Below are 13,683 nucleotides of genomic sequence, written 5' to 3' on the forward strand. Positions count from 1 at the left end.
AACTTCAATCACTGAAAGAGGTAGTTGACCAATATGGTGACGTAGGAGGCCCCTGAACTTTCCCCCTCTCATGGATGCACCAAATGTATAGCTACGCATGGAGAAATTCCCAGTGAAAGAAATCCAGAAACTGGCGGAGCAACTTCAACACACCAGGCAAATGAGAAAATGCTCACAGCCAAGCAGGTAGGAAAGGCTGAGACACACTCTGGCCATAAAACCCACTCTGCCGGAGCCCGCCGGCACTACAGTCGAACAGTACCTGAAAGGGAGGTGAGGATTAAGAAAAGAGACAGACACAAAGATGGGATCGGGAGGACTGACAGTTCAAGACTGCAGCCCCGAGTTTATTTCACAAAGTCCTTTTATACATTCATTGGTTACATATGCATTTAGCAGAACTTAAGCAACTTTCGATTTGATCAGCGCAAGCATCTCCTCTAACAGTCTAGGCTAACTTCCTTTTTTCCAACCCTTCGTCTCAGTCGGCGGCTGAGACCGACTTTCATGATCTAAGCTCAGCTAGACTACTTCCTTATTCTCACAAGCTATACTGCTGCAGCACAATTTTCCTGCTTATTTGGCATTTAGCAAGCTAAATCAGTAACTTGAACTTTAGTGGGATAGAGCGTGTGACAGCCCACCTTGTGAAAGACTGTCTCCTCGGGACCTTGTCAAACCGAGACCGCTCCCCACACCACTCCTGTTACAGTATCATATAATCAGAAGGGAACCCCAAACTATAATTTCTCCATAAATAGCAAATGATTCAGACCACACTTCTAGTGCCCTTTAACACTCTCACCCAAGGGATTGACTCTCAAAACAACTAGCTCTGAAAGCCAATGGGGCTTACATTCATGACACTTAAAAGATTACTAGAGGCCCAGTGCATAAATTCATACCTTGACCTGGCTAGCTATTGGGGACCGCCTGCCAGAGGGAGGGCCTTGGGAGATTGGCTGTGGGAGTGCACTGACCACCAGGGGGCAGCTCCTGCATTGAGCATCTGTCCCCTGGTGGTCAGTGCACAGCATAGCGACTGGTCGACCAGTTGTTCGCTTGACCGGTCGTAATGGGTGCTTAGGCTTTTATATATATAGATAGATAGTGCACAAAGAAGCAGTCCTTAAAAGGCATGGTCACATGAGCAGCTGCTATAGTGTCCTCCAGGGCACAGCACAGAGAGAGCAGGACCAACACCCATTTTCCAGTCTTTCCTTGAAAGAGCTTACTGTATATTTATAAGCTGCTAGAAGTTGGCTGTGCTCTCCCCTGGAGACCTGGGAAGCCACAGACACTTCCTCACCTTCTCCCTCTGTTCCACTCCAACATTAAAGCTAAGTCACCAATATCTCCCTGGAAGGAGCTTGTACATGCATGTGGTTCCCCAGTTGTGGCTGCTGCCCAAGGGCCAGACCTCCAGACTACCTGACACTAATTGCCAAGGAATTCACACTCCAAGGCCCATTGGACTATAGAAAAATGAAGCAGCGTTTAAATGGATGCAGGAGCACGCCCCCTGCCCCCATGACTACACACCAGGACCGGCACAGAAGGAACAGGCAAAGATGCCCATCCCCCAGTTTCTCCCTGGAAGGTGCTTAACTAGACTTTCCCAGCTGCTGCCTGAGAGTACAGCTTCTCATCAGTCTGAATCTAGATGATGACTATGATTGTTCGAACATTGACAGATCTTGGAACACCCTCAACTGCTGGGAGCCACGAAGAACCAAGAAGAAGGCTAGGTCAATTACAAAGGAGCTTGGATTGAGCTGATTGACATTAATAATCTCATACAGGAGACCACTTTGTCAAGACTGGGAAAGGTAACTGTTATATCTAACGAACAGAAACCAACAAAGGATCACAAGAGACTGCTATGAATAATTATATGCCAACAAATTGGACAGCCTTTAAGAAATGGGTAAGTTCTTAGAAACACACAATCTACCAAGACTGAATTGTGAAGAAATAGAAAATCTGAACAGACCAATTACTAATAGGGAGAGTGAATTATTCATAAGAAAATTCTCAATGGCCATGGCCAGTGTGTTTAGTGGTTAGAGCATTGGCCCACCCACAGAGGGTCTCAGGTTCGATTCCCAGTCAAGGGCACATACCTGGGTTGCAGGTTTGATCCCCGGTCCCAGTCAGGGAACGTGCAGGAGGCAACTGATCGATATGTCTCTCTCATATCAATGTGTGTTTTTTCTCTCTTTCTCTCTCTCCTCTTCCCTCCATTTCACTCTCTCTAAATATCAATGGAAAAAAATATCCTCAGGTGAGGATTAGTAAAACAAAAACAAGCTCTCAACAAAGAAAAGTCCAGGAATGCACTGGTAAACTCTATGGAACATTTAAAGAGTTAATACCAATGCTTTTCAAACTCTTCCAAAAAATTGAAGAGGAGGGAACCTTCTAAACTCATTTTATGAAGTCAATATTAGCCTGATACCAGAGCTAGACAAGGACACTACAAGCAAAGAAAATTGCAAGCTAATATCCCTGATGAGCATAAATGTAAAAAATCCTCAACAAAATAATAACAAACTGAATTCAACAGTACATTTAAAGAATTATAAATCATAACCAATTTATATTTATCCCAGGTTTCAAGTATAATTCAGCATTGCGAATTAATACATACTATATATACCACATTGACTGAACAAAGGATAAAATCATATGGTCAGCTCAATAAATGCAGAAAAAGCATTTGACAAAATTCAACATTAATTCATGATAAAAACGCTCAACAAATTGGTTATAGAGGGAGTATACCTCAACATAATAAAGACCATATATAACAAGCCTTCAGATAACATCATGGTTAAAAGCTGAACGCTTTTTTCTGTAAGATCAGAAACAAGACAAGCGTGCCCATTTTCTCCAGTTTTTCAATATAGTACTGGAAGTCCTAGCCAGAGCATTTAGGTACATAATAGGGAAAAAATAAAAATGAAAAATAGCCAAATCAAAAAGGAAGGAATAAAATTGTCTCTATAGACAGATGACATGATTTAATATATAGAAAACCCTAAAGACTCCACCAAAATACTCTTAGAACTAATGAATATATTCAATACAATTTTGAGATACAAGTCAATATATAAAATTAATTATTATTCTAATAACTAACAATGAACTATAAGAAATAAATTAAAACAATATAATTATAACATTATGAAAAAGAATAAAATACTTAGTAATAAATTTAACCAAAGAGGTTAAACATCTGTACACTGAAAACTATAAGATATTGATGAAAAAAAATTGAAGAAGACACAGATATATGGAAATGTATTTATTGTTCATCCATTGGCAGAGTTAATAATAATATGACCATACTACCCAAAGTGATCTACTGATTTTATGCAATACTTATTAAAATTCCAATGGCATTTTTTACAGAAACAGAAAAAAATCTAAAATGTGTATGGAACCACAAAAGCAATGTTGATAAAGAAGAACAAAGCTGAATTCATCACACATCCTGATTTTAAACTATATTACAAAGCTATAGCAATTACAAAGCTATAGCAATTAAAACAGAATGGTATTAGTATAAAAACAGATTATATATATATATATATATATATATATATATATATATATGAGATAACAGAAATAAACCTCTCTCTCTCTCTCTCTCTCTCTCTATATATATATATATATATATATATATATATATATATTTGATTTTTGACAAAAAAGCCAAGGATATTCAATGGGGAAAGGATAGTCTCTTCAATAAATGATATTGGGAAGACTGGATAGTCACAAGGAAAAGATGATACTGGACCCCTTACACCATACACAAAAAGTAACTAAAAATTGATTAAAGATGTGAACGTAAGATCTGAACCTGCAAAACCCTAGAAGAAAACATAGTGGATAAGGTTTTTGACTTTGGTCTGACAATTATTTTTTTGGATATGACATCAAAAGCAAAGATGAAAGAAGTAAAAATGACAAATGGGACCTATAAAACTAAAATAAGTTTCTGCACAGCAAAGGAAATCATCAATAAAATGAAAAGGCAATCTACGAAAGGGGAAAAAATATTTGTGAACCGCATATCCAATAAGGAGTTAATATCCAAAATGTAGAAGAAACTCATACAAATAAATAGCAAAAAAAAAAAAGAAAAGAAAAAAATAACCAAGCAAACAAAAAAGCAAAAATAAACAAATAAATAAACAAACTATAAAATGGGCAAAGGACTTAAATTTTTCTAAAGAAAATATTTAAATTGCCAAAAAAATATATATGCAAAGGTGCTCAGCATTACCAGTCATCAAGAATATACAAAATCAAAGCCAGAATGAGTTATCACTTCACATCTGTTAGGATGTCTATTATCATGAAGAAAAGAGATAACAAATGCTGGTAAGTATTTTAAGAAAAGAAAACTCTTGTACACTGTTGGAGTAAATGTAAATTGGTACAACTATGGAGAAGAGTATGTAGGTTTCTCAAGAACTATTACTTAGCCTTAAAAAGAAGGAAACTGTGCCATTTACAACAGTATGGATAAAGCTGCAGAGCATTAGCTAAGTGAAATAAGCAAGACAGAGTAATACAAATGCTGCATGGTATCACTTTATATGTGGAATCTTAAAAAAAATATCAAACTCATAGGACAGGGAAAATAGGAAGAGGTTGGTGATAAGGTATACACTTTCAGTTATAAGATGATTAAGATCTAAGAAAATGCATAACCTGGTGACTATATTTGATAACAATGTATTGTATATTTGAAATTTGATGAGAGTGGGACTTAAAGGTTCTCACACCAAAAAGAAAGGTTTAATATATGAGGTGATAGATGTGTTAACTCAATGAGGGGAATACATTCACAATGTATATGTATATTAACTCATCACTCTAAATATCTTATTATTTTATTTGTAAATTATACCTCAATAAAGCTTATGAACATACTTTAATCCTCATGTTGCAAGTTTGTATATAATGTTGCTAAGCTAAATTTTAATTTATTTATAAGATCAAATATTCATAGTCTGCTTGGAATCCAAGTTATTTCTCTCTGAATGCTTTTATTTTTGTGTCAAACATTTCTGGTGTAATTTTATGTATTATTTTTATCACTAAAATATTTTATACCTATTGGATTTTGTTAAAATATTTATCAAATTGTTTTGTAAGTGTTACTACCAGTTCATGCTAAGGCGTCAAGCTTATGAAAGATAAGCATAATGATGAATGATAACTCTGCAGCTGCTAAAATGGTACCTGTAACAAGAAGAAATTTATATGACTTTCAATTAGCCTCTGATTATAATTTACAAATACATGCTAATATTTTAAGCTAATGCATAAGGTTGCTTTTCCATTATATGTTAATTATATGGATAATGAATGAATGCCTAAAAAATTTTACCTGATAGGAAAAATTTGGAACTAATTACAGAACTAGAATAAAAGTTAATATAGAGTTTTAAATGGGCAATAACATCACTAAATTATTCACTTTTATAATTTCATAGTTAATAACAATTACAAAAGTAGACAAGTAAGAGAAAAAGAAAATGTAAAAGAAAAACACAATATGAGTCTCTAAGCCAATTAAGAATGCATTTAAGTATTGTGAAAAATGTTATTTGAAAATGTTATTGTCAGTGCATCTATTTGGTTTAGACGTATAATCTGTTCATTTTAACTGCAATACAGAATATCACTTAACTTCTCTAGTTATATGAGTTTCACCTTCCAGTGCAATTCTAAAACATCTGAATTATAGCTTTAAGCAATCTGCTTGCTTATTTAATTGTATTTTCCATTACACTGTTTCCAGCCAATAATTCTCTTTTAAGTTATAAAATATTCTGGTGGTTTTCCTTCACAAATTATATGATTGATTTTAAAGTGTTGCTTCAAAAAAGAATTTCAGTGACTGCGTCTAACAGGCAGCCTAAAGGCAGAGACAGGTGGAGGCAGATCCTGGGGTGACTTGGGACATTTGCTGACCACCCCGGGCTCTGTGCTGGTAAAAGCCAACCTTGGAGCACAGCTTGGAACTTCCTATAACAGCCAAGCCTAAGAGAGGCAGCTAGAATCTATGAATAGCTTGTAGCTTCAAACAGGTTGCAGAGGGCCAGGTACAGACAGCACCTGACATTGGCCTTCACTGGAGTCCTTCCCAAGAGGCCCAGAACTAACACACCACATGGCCAGATTCAGACATTGGAGCAGGATTCTATAAACTGCACCAACAGCATATAAAAAGGGAGGTGACAGCAGGCACTAAACTTTGCTGAGGCATATTCTGCTTTTTTTTATTTTCTATTTCTTATTTTTTCCCTTTCTTTTGTTTTTAATTGCTTTGAATTTTTATTTTATTTATTTGTTTATTATCTGTTTATTTATTTATTTTTCTCATTTGCACAGCAGCTTGCATGCTGTTGTCATGGTTGAGCCTCACAGTCAGCCAGCCTGAGGACTGAATGGGCCAACAGCAATCAAGATTCAATTACAGCAGGAGGACCCACATAAGCCATACACAGAACATTCCTAGAGCACCTAGGTTAGGAGATTGAGGAGATGGCACCACTGGGTCCCACAGGACTCCTACTACATATGGCCACCCCCCCCAAAGGCTGGGAATCATAGCAGATCTATCTTATACATAGAAACAAACACAAATAAACAGCCTAAGTCGTCAGGAGACAAAGTAACAGGCAAAATAAAAGAATATGAGAAATCTCCAGAGAAGGTATTAAATGAAATGCAGGCAAGCAATTTATCTGACATATAGTTCAAAGTAATGATTATAATGATGCTGAAGAAACTTAGTAATAACTACCACAGCATGAAAAAGGACATAGAAACCATGAAAAAGAATCATTCAGAAATGAAGAATACCATATCTGACATCAAGAATACACTGGAAGGAATAAAAACTAAGTTGGATGAGAAACAGCATTGAATCAGCAATTTGGAAGACAAGGTAGAAAAAAAAACATCTAATCAGAGCAGCAAAAAGAAAAAACGATTTTAAAGGAATGAGAATAGTTTAAGGGAACTTTGGGAAAACATGAAGTGTAACAATATCTGCTTCATAGTGGTACCAGAATGAGAAGAAAGAGACAGCAAGGGATTGAAAACCAATTTGAAGAAATAATGACTGAACAGTTCCCTAATATGATGAAGAAAAAAAGACATACAAGACCAGGAAGTACAGAGTCCCAAACAGGGTGAACCCAAAAAGGTCCACACCAAAACATATCATAATGAAAGTGTCAAAGGTTAAAAACAAAGAGATAATTTTAACAGCAGCATGAGAAAAGCAGTTAATTACCTATGAGAGAACTTCCATATACTCTCAGCTGATTTCTCAACAGAAATATTTTAGGCCAGAATAGATTGGCATGAAATATTCAAAAGCAATGACCTATAAGCAATGAAAGAGAAATAAAGAGCTTCTCAGACAAGAAAAAAGCTATAGGAGTTTGATACCTCCAAACCAGTATTATAGAAAATGTTAAAGTGCCTGCTTTAAGAAGTAGAAGAACAAGAAGAAAAACAAAATAAAAGAAACCAACTAAAATACAGGAACAGATTTAAAAGAATAAAATGACAATAAATACATACCTGTCAACAATAACTTTAAATGTAAATGACTTAAATGCCCTAATCAAAAGACACAATGTAGCCGAATGGATAAGAAAGCAAGACTCATATATTTGCTGTACACAAGAGACCCACCTCAGAATGAAAGATACACACTGACTAAAAGTAAAAGGATGAAAAAGATATTTCATGCAAGTGGAAATTAAAAAAAATAGTTGGGGGAGGCAATACTTATATGTGACAAAATAGACTTTAAAACAAAGTCCATAGTAAGAGACAAAGAAAGACAGTACATATAATAAAAGGAGCAATTCACCAAGAGGATATCACTCTGGTAAACATTTATGCACCCAATATCGAACTACCTAACTACGTCAAACAAATCTTGATGGACATAAAGGGAGAGATTGACAGTAATACAGGTCATAGTAGGGGATTTTAACACCCATTGACATCAATGGATAAATCTTCCAGGCAGAAAGTCAATAAGAAAACACCAATTCCAAAGAATATATGTACCCCTAAGTTCATAGCAGCATTATTTACAATAGCCAATATCTTGAAAAAGCCCCTGTTCCTATTAGTAGATGAGTAGATAAAATGGTGTGGTACATTTACACAATGGAATATTACATGACTATAAAAAAAGGAACTCTTACCTTCTGCGACAGCATGAATGGACCTAAAATTTATTATACTAAATTAAATAAGCCAGAGAAAGGCAGATAGAATATGATCTCACTTATATGCGGAATGTTTTTGTCCCAAGCCAAAATGTATCCGGCTGTATTAAAGATACTTTTCATAAAGGAATGAGAATAGTTTAAGGGAACTTTCATAAACAATCATGGTATTTCAGGCAAGACATGGGCAGATAATCGTTAACAGTATACAACTTTCAAACTCCCTTCTTCAGTGAACTATCCAAATCAGAAAGCCCCTATAAAACCCAATGCGGTCTTCGTCTGATGTTCTGAACAGAGAAAGTTTAGAGTGAGGGTTGACATTTCACATTAAGCCTGTTGTTTAACAACTTTTCACAAGCCGACCCTGGCTTTCAGGAAATGAAATGAAAATGGCAGAGAATACCGATCCGTAGATGCACAATCTAAAAGGAACTGCTGCTCTTTTGAGGATGCCATCTCAATGGTGACACTAGAAAGTCCAGATGGTTAACAAACTGGAAATCAATTTTTGGGATCAGGTCCCAATAGATCTCTGGGCTTACGAGAGCCAAAGTCTATGCTTAAAGTGGAGGCGGGGTGGGGAAAGGACATAAAAATGAATTTTAGTTTTCCCACACGACAAGGTATCTGCGTCAATGTGGCTAATGTGTGTCAACATCAAGCGATCCTTCCTCCCAGGAACCAAGAGGAAGTTTCTCAAAACTAGAAGGGGAAGGTGTTTCTCCCCTACCCCACCCCATGTCAGTCCAGCTTTGGAGACATTCTATTAGTACTATATATCCTTCCCCCCAAAAAACAAGTAAAGAGTTCTGTGTGCAAACAACATAGCTTTAAAAAAAGTAAACAAATTCTGCATTTTTATAAAACTTGATAAAAATACTAGTTCAAACTGTACAGTCACCAGAACACAGTTATCAAAAATGCACACACTTCACCTGGCTTCTCCAGCACCTTCAGCTTCCTGTGACTGGTCTGTTTGGGCATCTCCATGTTCTGCAGGGCTATTCCCATCCTGGCCAGTATCAGCTTTCCCTTTTTTCCCTTTCGGTACCTTCTCTCCCTTCTTGGCAGGGACCTTTTTAGGCTTGGGCTCCGGCTTTGGAGGAGCAGGTTTAGCTGATAACCTGGCGGATCTTCTCTGTGGTTCCTCCTTCACCTTGGCTTTATCTCCATTAGCATCCCCTTCAGCCTTTCTCTTGGTGATGGTGGCAGGACATCCAAGCAGGACGTGGGGATGCAGCAGCGCGGGCTTTGCTCTCCTCCTCACACTGCTCTTATATGTGGGGTTTAACGAATAAAATAAACTAACGAAGAAAATAGAAACAGAGGAATGGATATAAGGAGCAGACTGACAGCTGCCTGAAATGGGAGAGAGGAGGCTGGATGAAAGAAACTGAAGGGATTAACTAAAGAAAATATTTGCATAACCCATAGACATAGACAACAGTGTGGTGATGGCCAGAAGTAAGGAGGGGTGGGGCGGGTCAGGGACAGGGTGGAGGTGGGACTAGGGGGTGAAAATAGGAACATCTGTAATGGTGTCAACAATTTTAAAAAAAGAAAAAAGAAAAGATAGTTTCATGTAATTTCTGCTAGGTATTTTCTTGCATAAGAGATGGCAATTTTTTTTTTGCCTGAATCACATTTCCGCAATAATTTTTAAAAGCCACATTTGAAGCATTTATTTAATCTCTTTGTTTTATGTTGAATGACATTACAGCAGACTGTAGTATGGGTGGTTAATATTATTACTGTTAACCATTAGGTTCCCTGTGGTATCAACATTACACCACTTATAACCTTTGTCCTTTCAGATGATACACAATTAAATGATCTTGCACATTTCACTATTTCAATCCATCACCTGAAATTTTATATTTTTCAATGAGCTATATTCCTCATTAAGCATATTGACAGCACAAGAACTTGATATGATGCACTGAGAAGGACATAACACCATCATTGTGGTATTCTTGCCCCAAATGCATAATCTCACTCTAATTATTAGCAAACAGACAATTCCAAGTTGAGAGACATTTTACAAAACAATTTGTGAGTATTCCTCAAAAGCATCAATCAAGGTAAGCAAAGATCAAAAAAACTGAAGAACTATTACATACTGGAGGAGATTAAGTATAAATAATTAATAAAATGTGGGATTCTGGATAGGATCCTAAGATTTAAAAAAGGACATTAATTGGAAAAATTGGTGAAATTTGTAAAACATCTGCAGCTTAATTAATAATACTGCAGCAATGTTAATTTTCTGTCCTTGATAAATGTACTATGGTCATGTAAGTTGTTAATATTAAGGGAAACATGCTGAGCAATATAAGGGAACTATTTATATTATTGTTACAATTTTCAGTAAGTTTATAATTAGCCAAATTTTGTAAAAAATATATTGAAACAATATAATGATATTAATGTTTTCTATTTTAAAGTATTAAGGAATGAACATTATGAAACCACACAGACCAGATTTTTTTATTATTATTATTTGGGGGCACTTAATATTGTGAGATAAGAAACTAAAGCATATCAACAATTTCTAAAATAACAAAGAGAAAAGGAATGAATTAATTATAGCCCAGAGCTAAACTCATCTCTTGGAGTCAGTGAGTATGATTGGCTAGGCTTTCACAGGCCAGCCTCTACTGTACCAGACTCACATTACCTATGCAGTCCAATGACATCTGTTTAATTCATTTTGTTCTAATAGCAAACCCTGCTCATCCTATCACCAGGCATGTGATATCTCAACTTGACATGAGCAAATGATATGAGTTCCTTTAAGTTAGACAATGGTTATAATTTTCTAAACATCAATCTCTACATTAAGCAAATTATACAGCAATAATCTCAGTCTGAAGGGAGTTTCATAACCTCCAGAAGCCCAAGGAGGGAGCCTGCTGCCATTGACAGTAACTGTGAGGGTTGGCGTGTGGGTGCAGAGTGGTGAGGATCCCATAGGTCCTTGCAGAAGACCCTTTGTCATTTGCATGTGGATATTAATTCCTCTGGAGAATTTTTCTGGAAAGTTGGGCTCTGGGCTGATTTGGTCAATTGTGTCAGTCAGCACTAATAGTTTATTCTATCTGCCAGAAATGGAGTAAAAAAATTTTCAATTCTCAGATGTACTTCCCCTATAGAAGGTCCAAACTTCAGTCCAACTTGAAGTCTATTCATGCTATCACACAAATTTGTTACTCAGTAGTCTCACAATAATAGCTTGGCTGGCTCATCTTTCTCTCTTTCCCAAAACATTTCTTCTACCTTAGGCAGAATACAAAATAATTGTACTTCAGTATTATTGCAGTAAATCCTCTATCTACCCAAAGGCAACAGGATACTCTGTGAAATAAACCAAAGTATTTCACCTCCATTTGCCAATTGAGTTTTTGTGCCTTCTTTTCTCACCCAATCCCTACCTGTTAAGGTAAAAAACAAAACAGGAAAAAACACACATTGTGTGACTCTAATAGAGTTGTCTATTCTGGGACATTGGCAACCAGGCCCAACTTAATCCCAATTTTCCCAAATGTTGCTGCACTTAGAACTACTTGGAGAGTTCATAAAAACCCTAATGTTTCACCATATAACAATTAAAGTAGAATGTGGAGGGTGAGAACCAGGCATTGGTATTTTAGAGCAATATTTAAACAAAATACTGAAAAGCCTTTCCTTTACAAAACACAAAAATTGTGAATCAAATAAAACAAATAACATTTAAAAGGTTTTGCTGAGGTCACAATAAATTAAGGCAATTCATAGAAGAGGAGACCCACAAAGCCAATAACATATGAACAATGCTCAAAATCATTAGTAATTAGTAAGTGCAAATTAAAACAAGAATAACCTACAATCTCACACCCACTAAACTGGCAAAAATGAAAACAATAACAATAACTAATGGTTAGGTGTGGGGCAAAGGGAACACTCATTCACTGCTGGCAAATGGGTAAATTGGCACAGCCCCTCAGGAGAGCAATTCCATACTCTCCAGTGAAGTAGAAGATGCACATACATAATAAGTCAACAATTACATTTCCTCAAAAACGGCCATATGTCCCCTGGGAGATATCTACAAGAATGTTCATTATAGCATTGTTTGTTATATTGAAAATATTGAAAACAATCTGAATTTCCATTCAGGAGAATAAATCAAGAAGTTGTATGATTTACATAGCATAGCAGCTAAAATGAAAGAATAAGCGCCTTTTGTAGTAACATGGATAACTTATTTCAAAATATTGACTAAAAATATAAGCTCTGGCCAAGTGTCTCGGTTGGTTGGAGCATCATCCCGTACACCAAAAAGTTTGTAGGTTCAATTCCTGGTCAAGGCACAAACTTCAGTTGCAACTTTGATCCCTGGCTGTGGCACATACAAAAGGCAACCGATAGATAGTTCTCTTTCTCATCCCTCCGCTCTCTGTAAAAAAAAAAATCCTCTGATGAAGATTAAAAATATATATACATGTATATATAAAATATATTCTATGTATATAATAAAATACAATTCCAGATGATCATAAAGTATAATATCTTCAATATAATTTTAATGCATGCAAAATTAATTATATATTGTTTGGTGATAAGTCCATATAAGATAAAATATAAAAATTTGCATGATAATTTAAATGCCAAATCAAAGGAAAGGTTACGTGTAAGTAGGAAGATTGGAGATAAGATCTGGGAGGAATAAACCAGAAACTTGAATTCCATTGTATTTTTTAAACTTGGTAGTGGATGCACAAGTGCACATTATATTATTAAATATACTTTCTCATGTCAGAAATAGTTTGCTGAGCAATAAACTACTTATTGCACACTTTTAGCTATCGACAATTTCATGCTTAAATTTTGTACTCTTATTTTTTTTTATTTTTTTTACGAGTACTCTTATTTTTTAAATAGCCTAAGTAGACAATAAATTCTTAACCCTTGTCTTTGAACATTATTTTTAACCTGTAGTTATATCAGCCTAAAATAAAGTTTTAATGAACACATTTTGGATCATGATTTCTGACAATTAAATCCTTTAACCTAGAATTATTTTTCAACATGAGTAAGTAAAGACTAAATTTTATAGACCATGGCTATTGACATTACACCATACTACATCTAAAACATTTGCAGATACTGTTCCTCTTAACACTTCTAAAGAGATACCTACATGAGAAGGAATTGCTCAATTCTACTTGCTCACACAAACAATGCATTAGCCGTCATACAATTTCTGCCTGCAAAGTTGCAGATTGCCACTCCAGGGGGGCTCACATGGGTTCTAAGGAACTCTGCCATTTTCAACCTTATCAACCCATGTGCTTCTACCTTAAATGTTGTAATCCATGGTTTCAGTTCTAGGTTACCTCATCAGTTACCTTGTCCTTTCTAA

General features: G+C 35.8%; 1 pseudogene; it reads right to left on the minus strand.

Annotated features, from left to right (window-relative positions):
• Positions 1 to 9,213: 9,213 nt before the first annotated feature.
• LOC102431294 overlaps positions 9,214 to 13,683 on the minus strand; it is an 8,769-nt pseudogene continuing 4,299 nt past the window's right edge.

This window comes from Myotis lucifugus, unplaced genomic scaffold (assembly GCF_000147115.1).
Source record: "Myotis lucifugus unplaced genomic scaffold, Myoluc2.0 scaffold_261, whole genome shotgun sequence".
Classification (NCBI taxonomy): domain Eukaryota; kingdom Metazoa; phylum Chordata; class Mammalia; order Chiroptera; family Vespertilionidae; genus Myotis; species Myotis lucifugus.